Below are 19,706 nucleotides of genomic sequence, written 5' to 3'. Positions count from 1 at the left end.
TGCATTCTTCTGTTCTTCACTTCTTCCTCTTTTAACCCCAAAATCTGAGCCTTGTGTTTGCTGCTGGGTAATGAAATGAGGTAAAGGTGAGAGAGTCGAGAGGTTAGTGGGGGAAATCTCAATGCATTTTAAGAGTCTCAGAGTATGTCTCTGAAAGTGCATGAGGCACAGAAAAAAACGTTAATTACTTTGCAACAAGATATTGTTGTATACTTATTTATAAAAATTGTCACACAGTACATAACAGAGCTGCAAGTATGTCTCTTCTCCTTGATTTTTAGAATGATGTTTCTCATTTGCATTAGCATGCTGTTTGCTACAGCAGTTAATGATCTTCTTCAAAGGCTTCAACTAATCCATGACTCAGAAACTCTTTGAGGCAGGGCTCTGCTTTGCCAGTATCCTAGTCTAGTTTTTTTTCCCCTACAGGGGACAGGATGAATCAGCAACATCTAAACTTTGCTGGGAAAAAAAGTCAGAGGAATGAGCTGACACCTTCAAAGTGTTGCTTTTTGAAGGGATGAAAAAAATGACAACTTGCCTGTTTGACAAGTCAAGATTAGTCTCCTGCAACTTTAAAAGAAGCAGGTTGCAGGGGTTCAGCAATAAATGTGTCATTCCTCTGCCCCAGGAAAGTTCTTTGAATGCAGCCTTTTACACCTGAGCCCCCACAGCAAGAGAGAGGAACTTCTTTTCTGGCACCTAAGCTGTAACAACATGCCAATTTACCATTCCCCAAGAGAGGAATTAAAAAGTTACAGCATGCAAACTGTCATCCTTAACTCTTGAATATGCGTTGATCCATCCATCCATCCATTCATTTTCTATACCCGCTTAATCCAACAGTTGAGTCATGGGGGGCTGGAGTCTATCCCAGCGGTCATTTGGCGAGAGGCGGGGTAAACCCTGTACAGGTTGCCAGTCCATCACAGGGCCACACAGAGACAAACAAGACAAACAACCACACACACACACTCACTCCTATGGACGATTTACAGACACCAATAAACCTAACATCAAATCAAATCAAATCAAATTTATTTGTATAGCATATTTCATGTACAAACAGTTCAAAGTGCTTTACATAAAATAAAAGCATTGCAGCAGTGAGTGCAAGAAGCATTATGCATTATGCAACATGCATGCTTTTGGACAGTGGGAGGAAGCCGGAGTACCCGGAAGGAAAACCCACGCATACACAGGGAGAACATGCAAACTCCACACAGAAAGGCCCCAGCCAGGAATCGAACCTGGAACCCTTTGCTGTGAGGCAGCGGTGCTGTTGATCAAACATTCACAAAAATTAACAATTTGGAGGCTGAGCTCCCTGACATTATCTTTACTTTTTGTTGCTAGTGGCAATAGATAGTAATAAAATATGTTATTTGCAAAAACGCTGATCAGTTTTCATTTTTGCTTAAAATAATTCAGAAAGGGCAAGACAGCGATGTATGCTCATAATTAAGATACGCTTTGTACTATTAACACTATATTTAGAAGAGAAATGTGACTGCAGTCAAGACTGTGTACAGTGTGATCCCCCCCCTTGTTTTTGTATAGCACACAAGTTGGGACATAAGAATTATGCTTATGAATGATGAATTATGCAGAAAGGTTGTGGTTTTCATCCTTCTATTCATCCATTTTCTTTACACATTTAATCCTGGAGCCTATCTCAGCCATGTTAGAGGTGATTTTTAGAATTAAAATCAGACCAAGACATTTTATTGTCATATTTTGCAGTTTCAATGAACTATTAAACAATATACAATTACAGTACATTATTTCAAGGGATGTGCCAGCATGTCTGCCTTGCTGAGCAGGCATGGGGAGACACAGCCCTGAAGGTTGAAGCATTTATAATCAAGACAAGCCGAAAAGCACAGTCAAGAGTGCTGATGAATGCAGAACACCATGAATGTTATGTGTACAAATTATGAGTATTGATATACAAGAGAAAGCTTGAATATGTAAAAAATAATGCACAATTAATAATAGTTATTGCACAAAGAGTAATTATTGCACTCAAATGAAGTTATAGTAAAGTGCAAGTTAGTTAAGGAGGATAGAAAAGGATGTGTACTGTACACACACACACATGCATGTTTTAAGGAGGTAAAAATGTTAGAGAGAAAGGGCTGCAATGGGAAAAAATGAGTAAAAAATGTATCCTCTGGTGATCACGAAGGTGATTGGAGATTTGCAGGGCATTCATCAAGTGCTTAAATAGATTAAGAGTTAAGATAATTCTAAACCTCAGAGTGAGACTGAAGGTCAAACTGTCAACTGAATTACTCAAAGAGATTCAACAGTTTAACCTGTGGGAAGCAAGAAATTCTGCACTTTATATTTTCCAATCAGTTAGTCATGTAGTCAAAGATATATATTTTCTATGTTAGTAATCATACTCAGGCTTTTTATTTTATCTTTGAGCGGCAGCAGCAGACACTGCAACCCGTTCTGGCACAGGATCCTGGTGTTGGTTCATTTCTGAAAAATGGCTCTCACTACATACTTTTCTCATCACCTTTGCTTAGATCTTTAAGATCACAGAAATGACCTACGATTATTGCTCCTATGCGACCTTATTATTATTTCTATATAATTTTGCATAAACAAAGTTTTTCATAGATTAATTAGTGAAGAGTACCCTTTTGCATTGCTATTTAGACCAATGTATTCACACACTTTAACAAAAGCTTTGCACAAGTTCTGTCCTGCACAGTCCAATCTTCACATAAAACTCGGATTATAAATCTAACTTTGTCATTTCCTGCATTAAGATATAACTTAACAGATAACTTAGTGGCCTACAGCCTAAACCAGATGGTGGAGGCTCAACGACACAATTGACTGAAATGTTTTACAAATAGTTAGAATGACCTTAAGGAAATATCATTTTTCACAGTCCTCTGTTGTCAGAGTAAATTGAACAGATACCAGTGCTGACCTGGGCCCCTGAGTTTCTGAGACTCAAATGTTGAAATATTCAAATGAGTCTCTTGAAATAAAGACCACATGAGAAAACTGTGCCTGTTTATCTATTCCTCTGAGACTCCCACTGATTTGTTTACTCATTGTGCTCAATAAAATTCTAATACAGGTCACACTTTGAGAGAACTGAATTTTATACTTTAGAGAAATAATTATTTGTAATATCTAATCTGTTCCTCAAAACGAGACTGTAATACTGCAATGCCCAATAAGGGCCAGAGAGGCTGAACTATCTAACCATATTTTCATTTCAAAATTTACCCAGGCAGATGTAATTAATTTAAACAGAACTGTACTGAACAGTTGAAGATATATTTACAACTGAGAGGGACAAGAGTGGGGATAAAAGTTAGCCGAAAGAGTTGAGAGGCTGAGTTTGGTGGAGTCACAATCCTGGAACCGAAGGAGGAAAATCACCCAAATTCAGGACTTACAGGCATGAAAAACAGTAACTTTACTGATATAGCAAATTAAAGGCCAGAATACACTTGGGGGCAAACTCTTCCAAATAAAACAGGATGCAAGGTATCTAAAGAGCGAGAAGAAGAAAAAAAGGAAAAGTAGAATGCAGGGAAAACAATAATCCAAAAGAAAAAGTCAAAGCCAAAACACAATAACTCATAGACCATGACAGGAATGATGGTTCATGGTTTATGGTTCTGATATTGTTGACTGTGATGGCAATATAAAAAAATCCTAGCACTTTGAAAATCTAACTGTAACCTTGTAAAGGTTTTCCATATTTTTTTCGATGTAAAGGTTAAGGAAATATTGATAAATCCAAGAGCTGAAGAATCCAGAATGTTGCCCAAAAGTTACCCAGAGGCTTGCAGGAAAAGCTTCTTGTGAGCAAGTCAACAACACTACAAACTTTTGGGGAACATTTCCAGAGAGCTAGCAAAAATGTTTCTGAAACCTTCTAACAACCAAAGCTTGAATGGAACTTTAGAGAATGCAACACTAACCTTGTCATAATCAATCTTTGGAGGATAGTAATTTAAAGCTTCGGGGAATGTTGATGAAACCAAAGGGGAACACACAGCAAAGGGTTTCCGACATTTTAAATGTTCAGAGAATGTTGGGAGAACCACAATATTATGCAACCTAAAATGATGGTTATGGCTGACATTAGAAAACAATTCTCGGGGAACCAAACCACAACTAAAATGGGGTTCGTTCCTGCAACCAAAAAACAACGTTCCTGGATGTGCCTGAAAAACACATTAATCATATTTTTAAAGATCTGTGGTTCTTCATTGTGGCTGAACTTATTATTTAGTCTGTGATTTTCCTCACAGCGGTTCGTGTTGTATTACATATATCGAAAGTATCTAAAGATACCCATAAACACGTATATAGTGGCCAAGATTATAAAGACTGAATTGTAGTGCTCAGAGGCTCATTTCTTTGTGAATATTTGTCCTCCTTTATTCACAGACAATTTGACTTTTCCTTTCATTAGTGGGAATCTAAAGCAGCTGTGGGTGGCAAAGGAAAGTAAACAGCTGCAGCCTAATCAGTTTTTTTCTAAAGCAATCATTGTTGTGGCCAAAAATGCCTGCAGCACACGATAAAAACACCTATTTTAAAGAACCTACAGATGAAAGTAAATGAAAGCTAATGGAAAGCTTGGAGGCTTATTACAGTAACTTCAATGATTCATGATGGAGCAGAGTGGAGCATAAATCAGAAGACACATCCAGCTTAAGACAAATGGAAATTAAATTGGTTAATGGAGTGTGTGGATATGAGGGAGAAATCTTGCTTCAGCTTTCATCATACAATCAGAGGTAGCAACATTAACTGTAGAAGTCCTGCTGTGTTCTGCCTGCTTGTGGATTAAAAAGGATATTTCAGAGACAGGATAGATCAACTGCTAACAACGGTGGTATGTGACTGCGTCACCCGGAAAAGAAAAATTAACCTGACATCTTACAGCTCAATAGAAATAAAATATATTCTCACTGAATCCTCAAAGGAATATGATGAGACGTGGGTAAAAATTCCACATCCAGACTCTGTTGAAGGAATTTTGTAACAAACTAGAATTTGCAGAATTATGGGAATCCAATTTGGATGATATATGCATATATAGTGTATATGTCTATGTATAGGGGAGTAAAGATAAAAGACAGACGGTACTGATGTAGTCATCATTAAGTCTTTTCGTGTCCAGAGGCAATTCTGAGTCAATATCTTCTGCTTAACATTATTGCTTTGCAATAACTATCGCAACATGCTCGCATGCAGCCCGAGGCGGTGAGCTTGTGAAAGTGGCACAAATTCAGATGGATAGTTTGACAGGATGGATCTAAATTGAGAAAAGGATGATGAGTGATGATTATATGCAGGGAGATTGATAACAGCAGGCCCGAAGCAGACACCGGACACCTCATGACTTGGCGTTTCGTTAGCTTGAAATGAATATAGACTGCGTACAAGAAGTGAACGTGGCAACAGCAACATCACCCAATAATAGGTGAACCGCTGCTCAGAACATCTGACCGTTTTGGTCTTTTCTGAGCCAGAAGTTGACTTTTTTTTTTTTTTTTTTTTTTTTTAACCATCATTTTGCATTTACTTCTGATTATAGCGTGTTATTCAAAAAGATTTTCCTGCATGTCTGCCTTTGGAAGAGCTGAGCACACAAGTGAAGACATACCTATGAAAGTTGAAGCACTTAAAAGAAAATGTGAAGCAGTGTCTGGCTGATAGATGCAGAGCACCATGAAGTTCAGAAAATAAATTGGAAAAGAGGTTGAAAGGATAAGATTCTGCATGAAAATGTGTATATGTGTGTGTGTGTGTGTGTGTGTGTGTGTGGATGGTTGTGACTGTAGAGGTGGGAAGAGCTGGTTAGATGCTTTATCTCGCAAATTAGTTCGGGAAGAGCACTATTCATACACACCCGAATGAAAAAATTAACAACCATCCTTTAGTGGGGGGAAAATTGTACCAATAAATAAAAGGTTACTTTTTCTCATAGAACAAAAAACTTCACCCTCTGGTGATCATGAAAGTGATTGGAGCATTCATCAAATGCTTAAATTAATTTATAGTTAATATAATTTTCAACCTTTGAGTGGCACGAAAGGTCAAGCTGTCAAGATGAATTACTCATACAGATATATCCTGTAGAGCCCGGTGTTGTGCACTGTATACTTGTTCATTTGTTCAGATTTGTTCACATTAACATTCTGTCCATGTTTCAAACTGAAAGACTTTCAGACGGCAGACCTCATGCACATTGAAATGATAACAAATGAGCTCAGTTAAGGCAAATGATAATTTTTTCCCTGTTTGGATTTGTCTCTACATAAATTACGTAAACTGTATTTATCTTTTTACTTATCTTTCAAATATCTGGTGTTTAACTGAAAAATACAATTGTACGATGAGGTGTGAAAGAAGGGCAGGGTAAAGGGAGTGGTTTAAGGGGTGAAAGGGTTAGGATTGGGTGGTAAATGGTAGAGGTAAGTGGGAGATGGTGAGCTGGGAAGATATATAGGGGTAAGGCGAGGAGGGATAATTTCTTTATCGTCAGTCCATGTCTCACTCTCCATCTTCTCATAGTGCCTCCCCTCTTTTACCATCTTTTTTTCACTTTTCCATCTGCTCTCATCTCTCCCTCGTTGCTCTTCATTTTCGGGCTTTTCTTTTTCTATCATGTTCATCTCCCTCTGTTCTTGTTTATATGCAAGCCACAACAGAGAGAAAAAGAGCACATCTATATTCTACTTTACTCCTACACAGGTTGATTGTCTTGTTGACAGGGTTACGGCTTCAATGCGCACAAACATGGACCACGTTGCTCCCCTGAAAAAAAAAAAAAGTTAAAGATGTTGGCTCCTTGGTTAAATTCACAGCTTTGTGCCATAAAGCAAACTTTTAGAAAGGTGGAAAGAAAATTGAGTTTTGGTTATGTAGAAGAATTTAAATTAGTCTGGAAAGATAGTTTAATGACATCTACATTTTCTTTTCAGCACTGTAACCAGACTGATTAAGACTCATAACTTTATTGAGCCATGCATTGTGCTGACCTCATGAGCATCTTCATAGATAAAATCAATTTTATTAGAGAAAAGATCACGGTATCCCTCCCAATATTTTTACAGAATAATCATCAGTAGGGATGGGAATTGATAAGATTTTTACGATTCCAATTCCATTTTCGATTCTGCTTAACGATTCGGTTCTTTATCGGTTCTCATTTGGAGAAAAAGGACAACAAACTGGTCAATCAGCATCAACTTTGTTTAGTTTAGAAGTAACACGAGTCATGACCTTACAAACCCAACAACGGTGAGGTACACATTTGTCTATCATGGCCTGGGTAATTTAACTCTTCCCTGCTCTGGTGAAAGGAGAAGCTGGAGGTAGACGTGAACTGGGGGTAGTAGCCTACCACCAGCCTCTGGCTCTGAGCCAGTCAGGCTCTGTCTCTCATGATTTCATCTAAATGTAATGCCTGAGAAGGCATTCATTTAACCTTAACCGTTACTAACAGCACGTTTTACAATGAGGCAAATGGCGCTAACATGATAGGCAGTGTTTGTTAGTTTGTTAGTGACCTGCAGTGTTAGCCAAGGACATGCTAACGTTGCTAACGTTGCTAACGTTGCTAACGTTGCTGGGTTCAGATTCACCGACGTTAGTCCGGAGCAGATCGAAAACGCGACATTCATTCATAGTTATTGCATGTTGGTAGTATTTCCTCCCTTTGGTGAAATATTCACTTTGCAAGTTGCCCTGTTGTCGTCTTTTTTAGGGATGTGTAACCAAACTTTCGAGAGTTTGTAGGCTACCGCTTGGGCGCCATGTTTACTGTTGACTGCTGGCTGCGCTGGACTCGCCACGCAATGTTGCGTGGTGACGTCATTCGCGCCCACTGGAATCGATAAGGGAATCGTTTGCAAAATCGCCAAACGATTCCAAGGAATTGAAACACTGGGAACCGGTTCTTGTTGAGAACCGGTTCGATTCCCATCCCTAATCATCAGGTATATCAGCTTCAGACGGGTCTGTAGAACCTGATTCATGACTAGACTTTATTGACAGGCTATGCACCACAGGCTATCAAGAGCCCCTTTCACACTGCGACCCGCTACCTTAGCGGGTCCAAATTGCACCTTCGACCCGCGTCGAGCAATGTGAACGCTTGGCGTGTCAGGGTGACCCGTGTCGCCTGAAGCCGAGTTCAGGGGGCGTTGCCTAGTGGCAGAGCGTCACACGAAACACATAAAATGCTGCGCGTGTGCAATGACGTTGGCACAAGCCATGCGTCGGAGGTAGGGTTAAATACACCTGTCTGCATCAAATTTTTCAAACAAACGATGGCGGGACACCTTGAGATCTCGTTTATGCAATGCAGTTCATGGAGATGTTACTTTACGGTGCGTCTTGCTGCGTGGGAAACCGCGCTCTCCCATCTTTCTCGCCAGCCCTTCCAGCAGAGGTCCATCTTTCACCGTCCCCGAAATGTGGCGGTAAATAACGTCCTCTGCTCGGAGGCTGAGGAGCTCGCGGACCTCCTTGTCTCCCCAGTTGGCCATATTAAAAAATGTCTCGAACTTGATGTAGGCTAAAACAGAGTAAAACTTGTCCTCACCTGTCGCTGTTGTTCTGAATCAGCTGTCCATTCTGTCTTTTAAACTCCTCACGTCACGCCCACGTCCGACCCGCGTCGATTGTGTTCACATCAAACTCGGCTCGGCAAAAAGACTAGGGTCCGACGCGGGTCGAAAGGCGAGTCGAGTTGACGCGGCAGCCCGGGTCGGCAGTGTGAACACAACAGCAGACACGCTAAATTCGCGAATTAAACGCGGGTTATTCGGCAGTGTGAAAGGGGCTAAGGTTGATGTAATTAAGCCTTTATTTGAAAAAGCCACTTTTGATCCAAGAATGCTAGTTTATTTGTAGAAATATCTTCAATCTCCCTTTGATATCTAAAATTCTTGAAAAAAAAAAATACTGCTGTTCGAATCAGCATGAAGAGTTTCAGATAGGATTCTGAGTAGCACAGACAGAGCACTGGTAAAAGTTACCGGTGATCTCCTGTTGGCCTTTGATGGTGGACTTTTATCTCCATGTGATACTATTGATCACCACATCCTATTGGGATTAAAGGAACTGTGTTCAACTGTTTTTAGTCATATCTATTTTATAGATTCCAGTTTGTTTAGGTAAACAATGGGTCTTTCTCATACATCTGTTAGGTAACATCATTAGACTTCTTCGAATAACTTTCTATTTGCTACGCAGATGATGCTTAACGTATTGTGACACACATTTATGTTTGATCACATGATGAAGTGTATTTTTTTAATTTAAAGACTTTGTGTAAAAGTGGGTCAAATTTGACTCGAAATGACTTGAAATGGGGTCAATTTCAAGTCATGGCACAAGGGGACCTGGTCTTCTATGCTGCTTGTAGGTCACTCTTTCCTGTCCTCTCAACCACCAACTTGTCGAGGCAGATGTCGACCCTTCCTGACTCTGGTTTCTCCTGTTAAATGTGAGTTTTCTTCTCCAGTGTCCCCTTGTGCATGCTCAGGAGGTGAGATTGAATTTAAGGGAAAATTCAGTGTGATCCATTGGTTTCCTTGACTTGGCAGCTTTCTATGAATTTGGTTTAAATTAATTGGGCTCATTTGGATTTTAATGATTTGCATTAAACTGGATTATAACTGGATTACAATTAATTAGATGTAATTGGATTATAATTGTTATTAATTGGCACTTCATAACTTGAAATTAAAAACTGAACTGAACTAGATTTCTGTCTAGTTCAGTTCAGATTTTTAAACTAAACTAGATTCTAAACTATAATACAATTTGAAACAAGCTGCTAGGATTCAAAAGGCTTTTACTGTCAGCTGAACCAGCATATCTGAGTAAGCTTATTTGAGATGAAGAGTCTGATTTCCTCCTCTGTCTTGCTTGTCATCTGCTTCCATTCCTCCATTTTCTCAAACAAACTCTCACGGAGCAGGTCCTTCTCTTTTTGCAGCTCCTACAGTGTCCTACATATTTCCTCCTATTGAATTCATCTCTGTCTTTGAAGTTTACATCCACAGCACCACAGGTGCTTTTACAATTCTCTTCACTCCTCAGCTCCTTCCCTCTCTTAGTGAGAAGCTCCAGCACCTACACATGTGCTCAAGTGCTCTTGCAACCAGCTCACCTCCTGCCTGTGTTCATCCTTCAGCAGGACTATTTTTTACTGAAGAAACCTGAAGGATGACACAATAGAGGGCATCACTCATATACCAGTCTCTAGCCAGAATCCATTGTGTTGTCACAAAATGATGATATAAAGATAAAACTTTTTTTTTTAAATAAAAAGGAATTTGAGGAAAGCACACATGCATACATATATTACTATATAAAATGTGAAATAATGAATAGATAAATAAAAGCAGACTGTGGTTCTGCACACACTGACTTTAGCAGATCATCCATCACTCCTCTTAGGGCTGATTGGTCATGCCTGGAGAAAAGATTGACTGTCACTTTCCGCAGATTAGAGCCGTCTCTGTGTGGGGAGAATGAGGGCACCACAGTGAGCCAGAAGGCAGCAAAGGTCAAGGCATGGACTTAGTGTCTTTGTTTGGGCGTGAGTGCCTACACCATCAAAATGCTCTTCAGAGAAAGAGTTGAGGCTTTTGTTCCTGCATGCATCAGCACATGTGCTTGAAAACCTTGACTTTCATTGGCTGCTAACAGCTGCTTCATTGGCAGCAGTCTCTGAACCAGATACCAGCTGTATTATGCTAAAGTCACAACAGCCAAATTTCTCTACCATGTTATTTCTGGCAGCAGTGCCCCTGCTTCCCCTTCTGCCTCCTTTTGGACTCATGGGAGGCAGAGAAAAGTCTGTTAGGTTTCCTCGGGGATAACTGCTGTCTCATAAATAATTTAGTGCAGCCACAACAAGCTCAGAGGAGAGCGGGACAGAGGGACATACTGAGTAAAACCTTCCATATGGTATTACACTATCCAGATATGTTAAACCACTGACCCTCTGCCTTTATGTTATATTTCAATGTTCTGTGGAAGGGAACGGTTCCATACATCTGTGAGTGTGCGCATCTGTATTTGCGATAAATTGGAGATATCATACTAAGTAGCAGAGTTTACCACATAAGCATTTGTCTTCAGGTTAACTGGGGTAATTCATAATTTTACTTGTACTACTGGATGACTAATACTGTCAGTATTAGACCTACACTTTCAGGAGATCAGAGCAAAGGAGGGCGCTGTGGACACAGTTGGAGTGCATCCCCAGTAGCTGTCAGGATGAGAGGGTAAAAAGAGGAAAAATTAGGTGTGAAAAAAGACAGATTTCAATTTTGACTTTTAAAATAAAAAGCAATATCTTAGACACAAATCAGTTTTACATGAAATACTTTGTGTTTATGAGTGTTGGTGTGCGACATGGGTAGCTTGATTCAGCATTTATTAATGTTGATGGTGTGCCTTTTATGTGTTTTTCCATGTGGTTTTTTTTAGCTCAGTGCCGCTTATTTTGGTTGAGAGAGCATTGCAATATTTGGCTAAAAAGGCCAGCTTAACAGAGGGCAATTAATCCAATTTATTTTTCAATAGCGCTCACAAGGTGCAGTGCAGAAAAATGAAGAGTGTACACGGAGAAACAGAGGCACGAAATGAGGTGGGGAACAGCGAGTGCAATTATAATAAGCAGGCCAACTTGCTATTGTTGCAAATGAGGATGTATAGCTTGGGACTAAAACCAAATTGTATCACAGCATAAACTTTTTTGTTAATCTTGAAGATTTGTGAGCAATGTCAGTGGAAAACTAGAATTAGGGCAGTAAATTACAACTTGGCTTCCCCATACTGTTGTTGATTTATGTACCCAATGCACATGCAAAGTGCTTGTCAAAGCACTGTTTATGTGAACTGCTTAAAAGATTACTGACATTTTGTGAAAATACACATATTTAGAGTTAGATAAGAAGACTGATATCTTCTCATGCTGCTGGATCTGGAGCTTCAGCCATCAGTCAGTTACTTTAGTATGAAGACTGAAGTAAGACCACAGGCAACAAACAAAACAATAAAATGTCTTAATTAGACAGATTAAGAGTCACTGAAGCAGATTATTTCTCATTTGGACAGTGGCAGGCCAAGTGGCAGGCACTTCCTCCACTGAAATCATTTCAACAGATCTCCATGTTAAAATATTACATTTTAAAACAGATCTTTACATACAGCCAGGTTCAGAAAACTACTTTGGTTTTCATGGCTAATTCATAAAAACCACAAAAAAGGTTAATTTAATATTTCTCACTGACTTTTAACAAATGGAAAGTTATGCATGATTAATGTCATCATCAGTTTATTCATAAAGCACATTTAAAACTGGTTAATCAAAAGGGTTGTAAGGTCAAAGTTAAACTCCATTCCATAAGAACACAGTAGGTAAAAATAAAGAGGGACCAAAAGTAACATCCCAGTTAAAACACAACAAAACACAATGGAGGAAATTACCATGTAAAGCTTGTCTCAGGTCAAATGCTAGTTAAAGGAGACTATAGTGTCTCAAAGGTTTGAGTAGAGCTGGGTTTGTCTGTGGGTGCAAAAGAGGGACGTTAAGAGAAAAAAGGCCAAATAACACGACCACAAGAGATGTAGAAACAAAATTTTGCCATCCAGCTGGCAGATCATGTTGATCTATCTTATTTTTATATCAGCTAAACTGCTTTTAAAACGTTGATGTGTCACAAAATTAATCATTTGGATCATTTATTCGGTTGTAAGAGTAAAGATGTTACAGTATTTATACAAGAGCAGTTAATCAGTTAATAAGAAATATTAAGCTAAATAGGCTGTGTGCTGCCAGCAGGAAGGTTCCAGGATATTATAATGTGAGGAAATGTATTAATCTAAAATAAGAAATTAGGCTCATTGTTGAAATGTTTCTGTTCAAGTACTCAGGGATTACAGATGTTTCAGAGGAAGAACATGCACTCAGTGTCTTTGATCTCTCAGTATAAGCAAAGTAACCCAGAGTTGTGAGTGCGTGTTTTCTTTGTTGTTGTTGATTTTATTTATTTTTTTACATTAACGCATTCAGTGTTTGATTTGGTTGATGATTTAACTATGTAATTTTCATAGATTGGTAATTAAAACATTGTAGGTTTGCTCCTTATTTAGACCATAGGGTCTGCTATTGCTGACATTTTTTTATGTTCCTCATTTCAACTGTCAAAATCAATGAATCAATCTATGGGGGATTTTAAAACATCTCTTCAACCTTAGCCTGAGTCAGGAGAAACTTCTGGTCCCCTTCGAGATATCCTGCCTTGTTCCAGTACCTACAGAATCTTATCTGTCTGTCCTCAGTGACTACAGACCAGTTGCCCTAACATCCCACTTCATTAAAGTCCAGGAGAGACTGTTATTGGCTTACTTAACTGAGAAAGTGTTCATCTGGTCACAGACTGAACTGGGGGTGCAAAACAGAGGCTGTCTACACAAATGAACAAAGCAGACTATATTTCTCAAGGAAGCTTAGGTCCTTCAGTATTTGCACCAAGATGTTGCATATCCTCTATTATTCTAACAATCTTTTTTTTTTTTTAAATCAAACTTCGCCAGGTCAAAAACTATGTAATTTTTAGTCTCAAGTGCAATTTTTTCTCTTCTTAGATACATTGAATGACATTGTATCTTGTCTGCTTGCATGCTTGTTTGTATGCTCACCGATGTATCAAAGAAAAACTATGGGGACAAAGGGTCTGCTAAGTTCATTGAAAGAAGGACAGGATTTTATATAAGCACAGTGTTGTTTTCATGTTCAACCTTTCAGACTTTTAGAGTTGCAGCTGAAGACGGACAAAGATGTATAAGCTATAATGTGACCCTGACATTGATTTTCTACAGTCTCACAGGACTGTTAAATGTTTGTCTCCCAACTCTAGAATGTGCTTGAGGGAACACCTCCTCCTCCACTTCTGCCTTTTTTGCTGTTTGAAGTGATGTTGATCTCTACAACATACAACCTTCAACATCCATAAAGACTGTAGCTAGCCTCACCTCTGTGCGACCTGCACCCACCCCCTCCATAATCCCACAACAATGCAGAAAAATCATGTTAATGCACCAAGAAGCTGGAGGTCTGGTGTAGCCTATGACAGCTGAGGGCGAAAGGACCTGTCATAGGCTATAATTTACATGCTAATGGTATTGGTGGAGATGATGGAAATGGGGCCGGTGAAGGGGGCTTCACGGTGTTGCTAGTTATTGAGAATCTTTTTTGGAGGTGTCACAGTGAAGCACGGTGCTGCAACCCTGCGGTGAGGAAAACCATCTGCCGGGCCTCATCTGGTACAGCCACCAGGTCCTTTTACACACTGCTTACTCAGTTGTGTCTGTTGGATGCTTCTCCTCCCCCTCCTCCTCCTCCACATCTCTGACACACAAACATGAAATGCCAAGCTTCTTCTCAAGCACAAAGTCATCTGCTTATCTCCCGCACTGCTGGTGTCACGCACCTAGTTTTGACTTGTTGGGAGATTCTGCTTGTCAATTATTAACTATTTTTTGTGGACAGCTATGAGGATGTATAAGTTGAAAATTTGGATATTATATTTATGATACTGACAGATTATTAACATGCTGTGTTACTAAGTGCAGGATTCAAGGCTAGAATATGAGCAACCTTTATTTCTTTTTCACACCCTCACTGTGCGGTGTAGGTGTAATGTCTTCTATTTAGATGCAATTCAAGGGTTGGTGTGGGTGTATTGCAACTTAGCTGAGAAAAATAAGGAAAAGCTCAAGAATAGCCTCAAAGAGCCATAGCTGAAGCAAACGGGTAATAACACCAATCACCCGTGAAACAACCAATTATTGTGTGTGGTTGGGTGGAACACAAAACTCAGCAGCATTTTAACTGTGACCAAGGAAAATGCACACAACAGCCTGTGCAAGTCTCAAAGTTTTACTCTTTCTTTTTGTACCTTAGTTCAAGGAATGTGTCTTAAAGGACCACATCCTCCTTTAAGATCTCACATTAATGGATCCACAAAGCTCGTCCTCAGGCCCCATAATGGCTAAAAATCTCATAATGCAGCAATTCCCCTGAAACCAATGATTTTTTTTTTTATTTCATGGTTGACAGGCAGCTGGCTTTTAGATTTAAAAAACCTCACTTCCCACGTTTTTGTTCAGGCATATCTGCTTGAAGCGATCTGGGTCCGGCACTGGCCTAGTTCTGTCTGACTATTTTAGGTAACCCTTTAGAAAGTATTAAATAGAGGAGAACAATGCAATTTTTGAAGTGGCAGCTTTATAAAATACTGTCCCAGACAGTCACATCTGTCTAAAGTGCTGTGGAGAGGGCTGCATCAATCACGTCAACACAGACGGTGATACTAATCAGCCTTCGACTGGAGCAGAGAAGGTGGAATTAGGGTTTCATGATGTTACAGCCTCACATTATTCTCACATCTCTAGCTCCATAATAATCCATCATGAATGTATGTGCCTGAATTGACAAAATTTAAAATGCTACCATAGTAATCACAGTTTCAGTGATTGCTTCACCAGACACTCAAGCTACCTATGGATGAAATCCATAACTAAGTTTAAGCTTAAAATTAACTTTGTATTTACATTTTCTCAACCCAGTGGGTTTTAACACTGCTTTTGCAATCCAGTCTGTGTAAGTGTCTGATGCAGATACAATGTAAATATCTACAATGTAGCGTTTGATTAAACCTCTTTGAAATTTTTGAGGTTTTAGGTTTTTTTAAAATTCACTCCTCGGATTGTGTTGTACTTTGGTCAGCTTGAGACAGCCCTCATAAATCCTTTCTCTTTTTCCAAACTGAGAGTGTGCTGACAGTCTACTACAGATAAGGCTCTGACTTCTAATAAGTACTACACACAACCACTTTAACCTTCAACCTCCATTTCCTTTTAATGCTTAACACTGTTGACTTGGCCAATAACGCTGTATAAGTAGGAAGGTGGTTGTGGAGCCTTCTGCTGACTTTAATGTATATTACTGGCTTAAGATTCATCCTTCACATTTTCCCCCCTCCTTCAACTTTTCTGCTTTCCTTGCCACTTGGTATTCCTTAATTTTCTACTTTGCTCTCCCCTCCTGATGGCAAGTATTAGCAATTAAAAGTGCATGGTTATATTAAGATGTAAAAAAACAACAACAAATGGTTGGGTTAGAAAACCATACATTGTTATGGTTAAGACAGTTTGATGTTGAAAAACTAAAGCCTTGTAATATGTTGTGATCTCACCATTTTTAAGCATAGATTGTGACACTACTATATTTTATGCATGGGGTCAAACCTTCCTATTACACATTTTCTGCTGAGACTTGGATGATTAAATGATATTATCTGCTGAGCAGCTTTGAAAAAAATATTCAAACAAGAGAGAACTACTTTAATCTTGTTTGTATTCAAACTCAATAAAGTTGATATATCTGGCTGCTGCTGAAAGGCAACAAAACTGACTCCACAGGCTCTCAAGTGCATGCTACCTCAACCTCTCACATTTCCATGTGATTATAACTCTCCTCAGTCCACTAGCAACACACAGTTGTTTTGGTAAAGACCACGAAACCCTTGACTACAGAATAGAAACTTCAGAATAGAAAGAAATCAGAACCTTTCTTTTGTGTGAAATTAAACTAATTCATTCATTCATCACTCTCTATTATATTAATTAGGAAGAGTACCTAATTTAAGTGGGGGTAGAAAATGTTGAATGCTGTTCATTACTTGCAAAATATTATGCACATTTTATGTGGAAAAAGGTTTTTGTGTTTTTTTTACCTGGTGCTTTCTCCTTCTACCGAGTGATCAGCAAATGCAGACCAGTTTACAGCAACAAAGATTCCATTAAGCTACGCCTATGGATCATTCCGCCTTCACAAAAAATAACACTCAAAAGCTTACAACATAAACGGGGAGGGAATGAATCACCAAGGAGCTTTCAGTGACAAAAAAAAGAATACTTTCAAACAGACACAAAAAGCTAAAAGCTGTTGTCTGGAATTCGCAGGGAGAAAGTCACGCTTAGTGTCTAAAAGGAAGAAGAGCTCAAAATCCATTTCAAAGACAAGGGTAGATGCTGACGAAAAAAAGTAATGAATATTTTACAAGCAGGGAGAGCAGAGCTACACTCCAGGTGACACTGTGGTGTTTATAGAGTTTATCAGAAGCCCATCACCCACTGAGCATGGCCAAGTCAAAGCCATGTGTCTGACTGGTAACAGCAGATTGATGGTAGGTTCCCCTGGTACCTTCACACTGCTTGCATCAGGCCAATCACAGTGACAGCATGCTGCAACATAAATGGCCCTTTTGAAATGAATCGCTGCTGCTGCTGAGGTTTAGCTATGATAGTTGAGTTAAAAAAGGAGGCTGTATGCCTGAAATGTGGTGTGGGATCTCTGTAGGGGGATGATATGGCTTTCAATTACATGAACTGTTCAAACTAGAAATTAGATTAACTCCTCAACTTTCAGGTTTTAACCATGATTTTTCCCATGAGTGGATTTAAGTTTTAAAAAGCATCTTTTCAGCTCCTTATTTACACAATTCAATTTAATTTTCAAACTCAAGACACTGTGTTTCTTATGACCTAAACTTAAATTCTGCGACTTTAAACAAAGCTTGGCTGTAAAAGCATGATCTGGCCTGACCTGAGTGAATTTACTCAATTGTCCCCATTTTGCAGCATAACAGAAGTCATAAGAAACAAGATCTGTTTACTTTTGAGAGGGCAAAACTCAGGCTTGTAGCAGTTCTCTTTGGTGTGCTAAAATGTTGTCTGAGATCATACTGATGAAGTAACAAATGTGTTTTTACCCAGGCACAATGATGAGACAGAAGCATGAACTGGGCTTAGAGGTGTCTGAAGACCCAAAGCAAAAGTAATTGAATTGTCCTACTATAAACAGACAGAGGAACTGAAAAGTTTGGACACCCCTTGTTTAAAATGTCTCTTATTAGGAATAAAAAAAACAAAAGAAAATGCAGGATTTCCAAAATAAATTAGATTTTATTTAAGAAATTAAATTAGATGACACATGTCTCATGCAAGATTTTTTTTCACTTATTTCACTGGTTTTACAGGTTTGAAATAACAAAATAGGAAAAAGACCTGAAACAAATGTTTAAAGTGCCTTTCACGGTTTGAACTTTTAAATTTAAGAACTTTGAAATGTTTTTATGGCCAGCTGAATGTAACAGTTGTTCTTCTGGGGATTTTTACTGATTTTTCCTGCAAACGGCCACTTTTTCTGTGAGTTTGGATCTTACATGCACTGCTCTTTCAAGGACTCTGAGAAGATCTTCAATAATGTTTAGGTCGGAGAAATGTGAAGTTCATTCCAAACCCCTTAAGCTTGCACTTCTAGAGGTGAGTTGTATATAGGATCATTATCCTGGTGTATAAACCATCTTCAGTTCTTTTACCGTGTGTCATTTGTTTCTAGAATTTCTTGGTGGTTGGTGGTTAAGAGTAGCTGTATGGTAGAACTGAACACACAGAATTGACCTAATCTTTCTGAAGATTTCTGCAAACGGAGAAATCAAATCTGCCTTTCTATGAGTCTTCTATGAGTTTTCTCTGATAGTTTTCTTGGTCTCCCAGATCTCAACTCGACCTCCACAATTCCTCTTAACTCACATCTAACTCTGACATTATGAACTATAAAACAGCTGTCTGAGATTGCTTAGCTATCTTCCTATAGCTTCCTCTCTTTTTTGTAGTTATCAACCATGTTAATTCTCAATAGAAGGCGGTGACTTGGCAGATGATTGTTGGGAAGAGATTGAAGATCAAAGGTTTTAATAAAGCTTTAATAAAGTCCAAGCGTTTGACTAGTGCTCCTTCCCCCTTTCCCTACTCTAAAATTCTCCAAAATAGAAATAATGCACTTATACCACTTCAAATATTGAAAAGAATGTCCAATCTTTGACTTACTATTTTTTTAGGATCAAGTCATCGTCTTCCAACGATGACAACAGAAAGTTTGGCTGCCAAGACTTTTTCTATGCTTTTTCATAGGTGAAACAAGGGTGACAAAGATACTGATCGCAGCCCTGCAATTAAACTATTAATCACACCTATGAAATGGCAGAACATTTAAAGCAAGTTAATTATACTAATTATATTAATTTAGAACTTTGAGAATTTATTGTAAATGTAAAGTGCGTTATAGATAAAATGTATTATTACTATTATACTGGAGTAAACACGTAACCCCTTCAGAGAAAATGTATTTGAATCTTTCTAGTCAAATAAATCTGAATATATGCAGGTGACTACCTGCTGGTGCATCCTTTTATATTTTGACTTCAAACCTCTTCTGAGTAATTGTGTTCTGTTTGCCTGTCCGCTGGAGAGAAAAAGGCAATTGCATAAAATTAAGAGGAGACCTCCTTCAGTAGCTCACATGTTTGTTCACACTTGAATATGAAGACAAGTGGAGCTGACAACAGCTCTCTGTAAATTGTGTGACTCAAGTTTTGCCAATCCTGCTTGTGAAGCAGTCCTTGAACAAGGGCATTTTTTGATATGGTGTGTGTCTTCTAGTGTGTGTTTGCGTGCTCTCACAGCTCAAGGTGCCTGCCAACTGAATGACTTCACTGAGAGGGATTAGCAGTGCATGTAGCAGTGATTTCTGCATGAACTGTGTCTGAAGCTTTAAA

This window comes from Odontesthes bonariensis, chromosome 12, assembly GCF_027942865.1.
Source record: "Odontesthes bonariensis isolate fOdoBon6 chromosome 12, fOdoBon6.hap1, whole genome shotgun sequence".
NCBI classification, from domain to species: Eukaryota; Metazoa; Chordata; class Actinopteri; order Atheriniformes; family Atherinopsidae; genus Odontesthes; species Odontesthes bonariensis.
Note: the sequence above shows the minus strand (reverse complement) of the source record.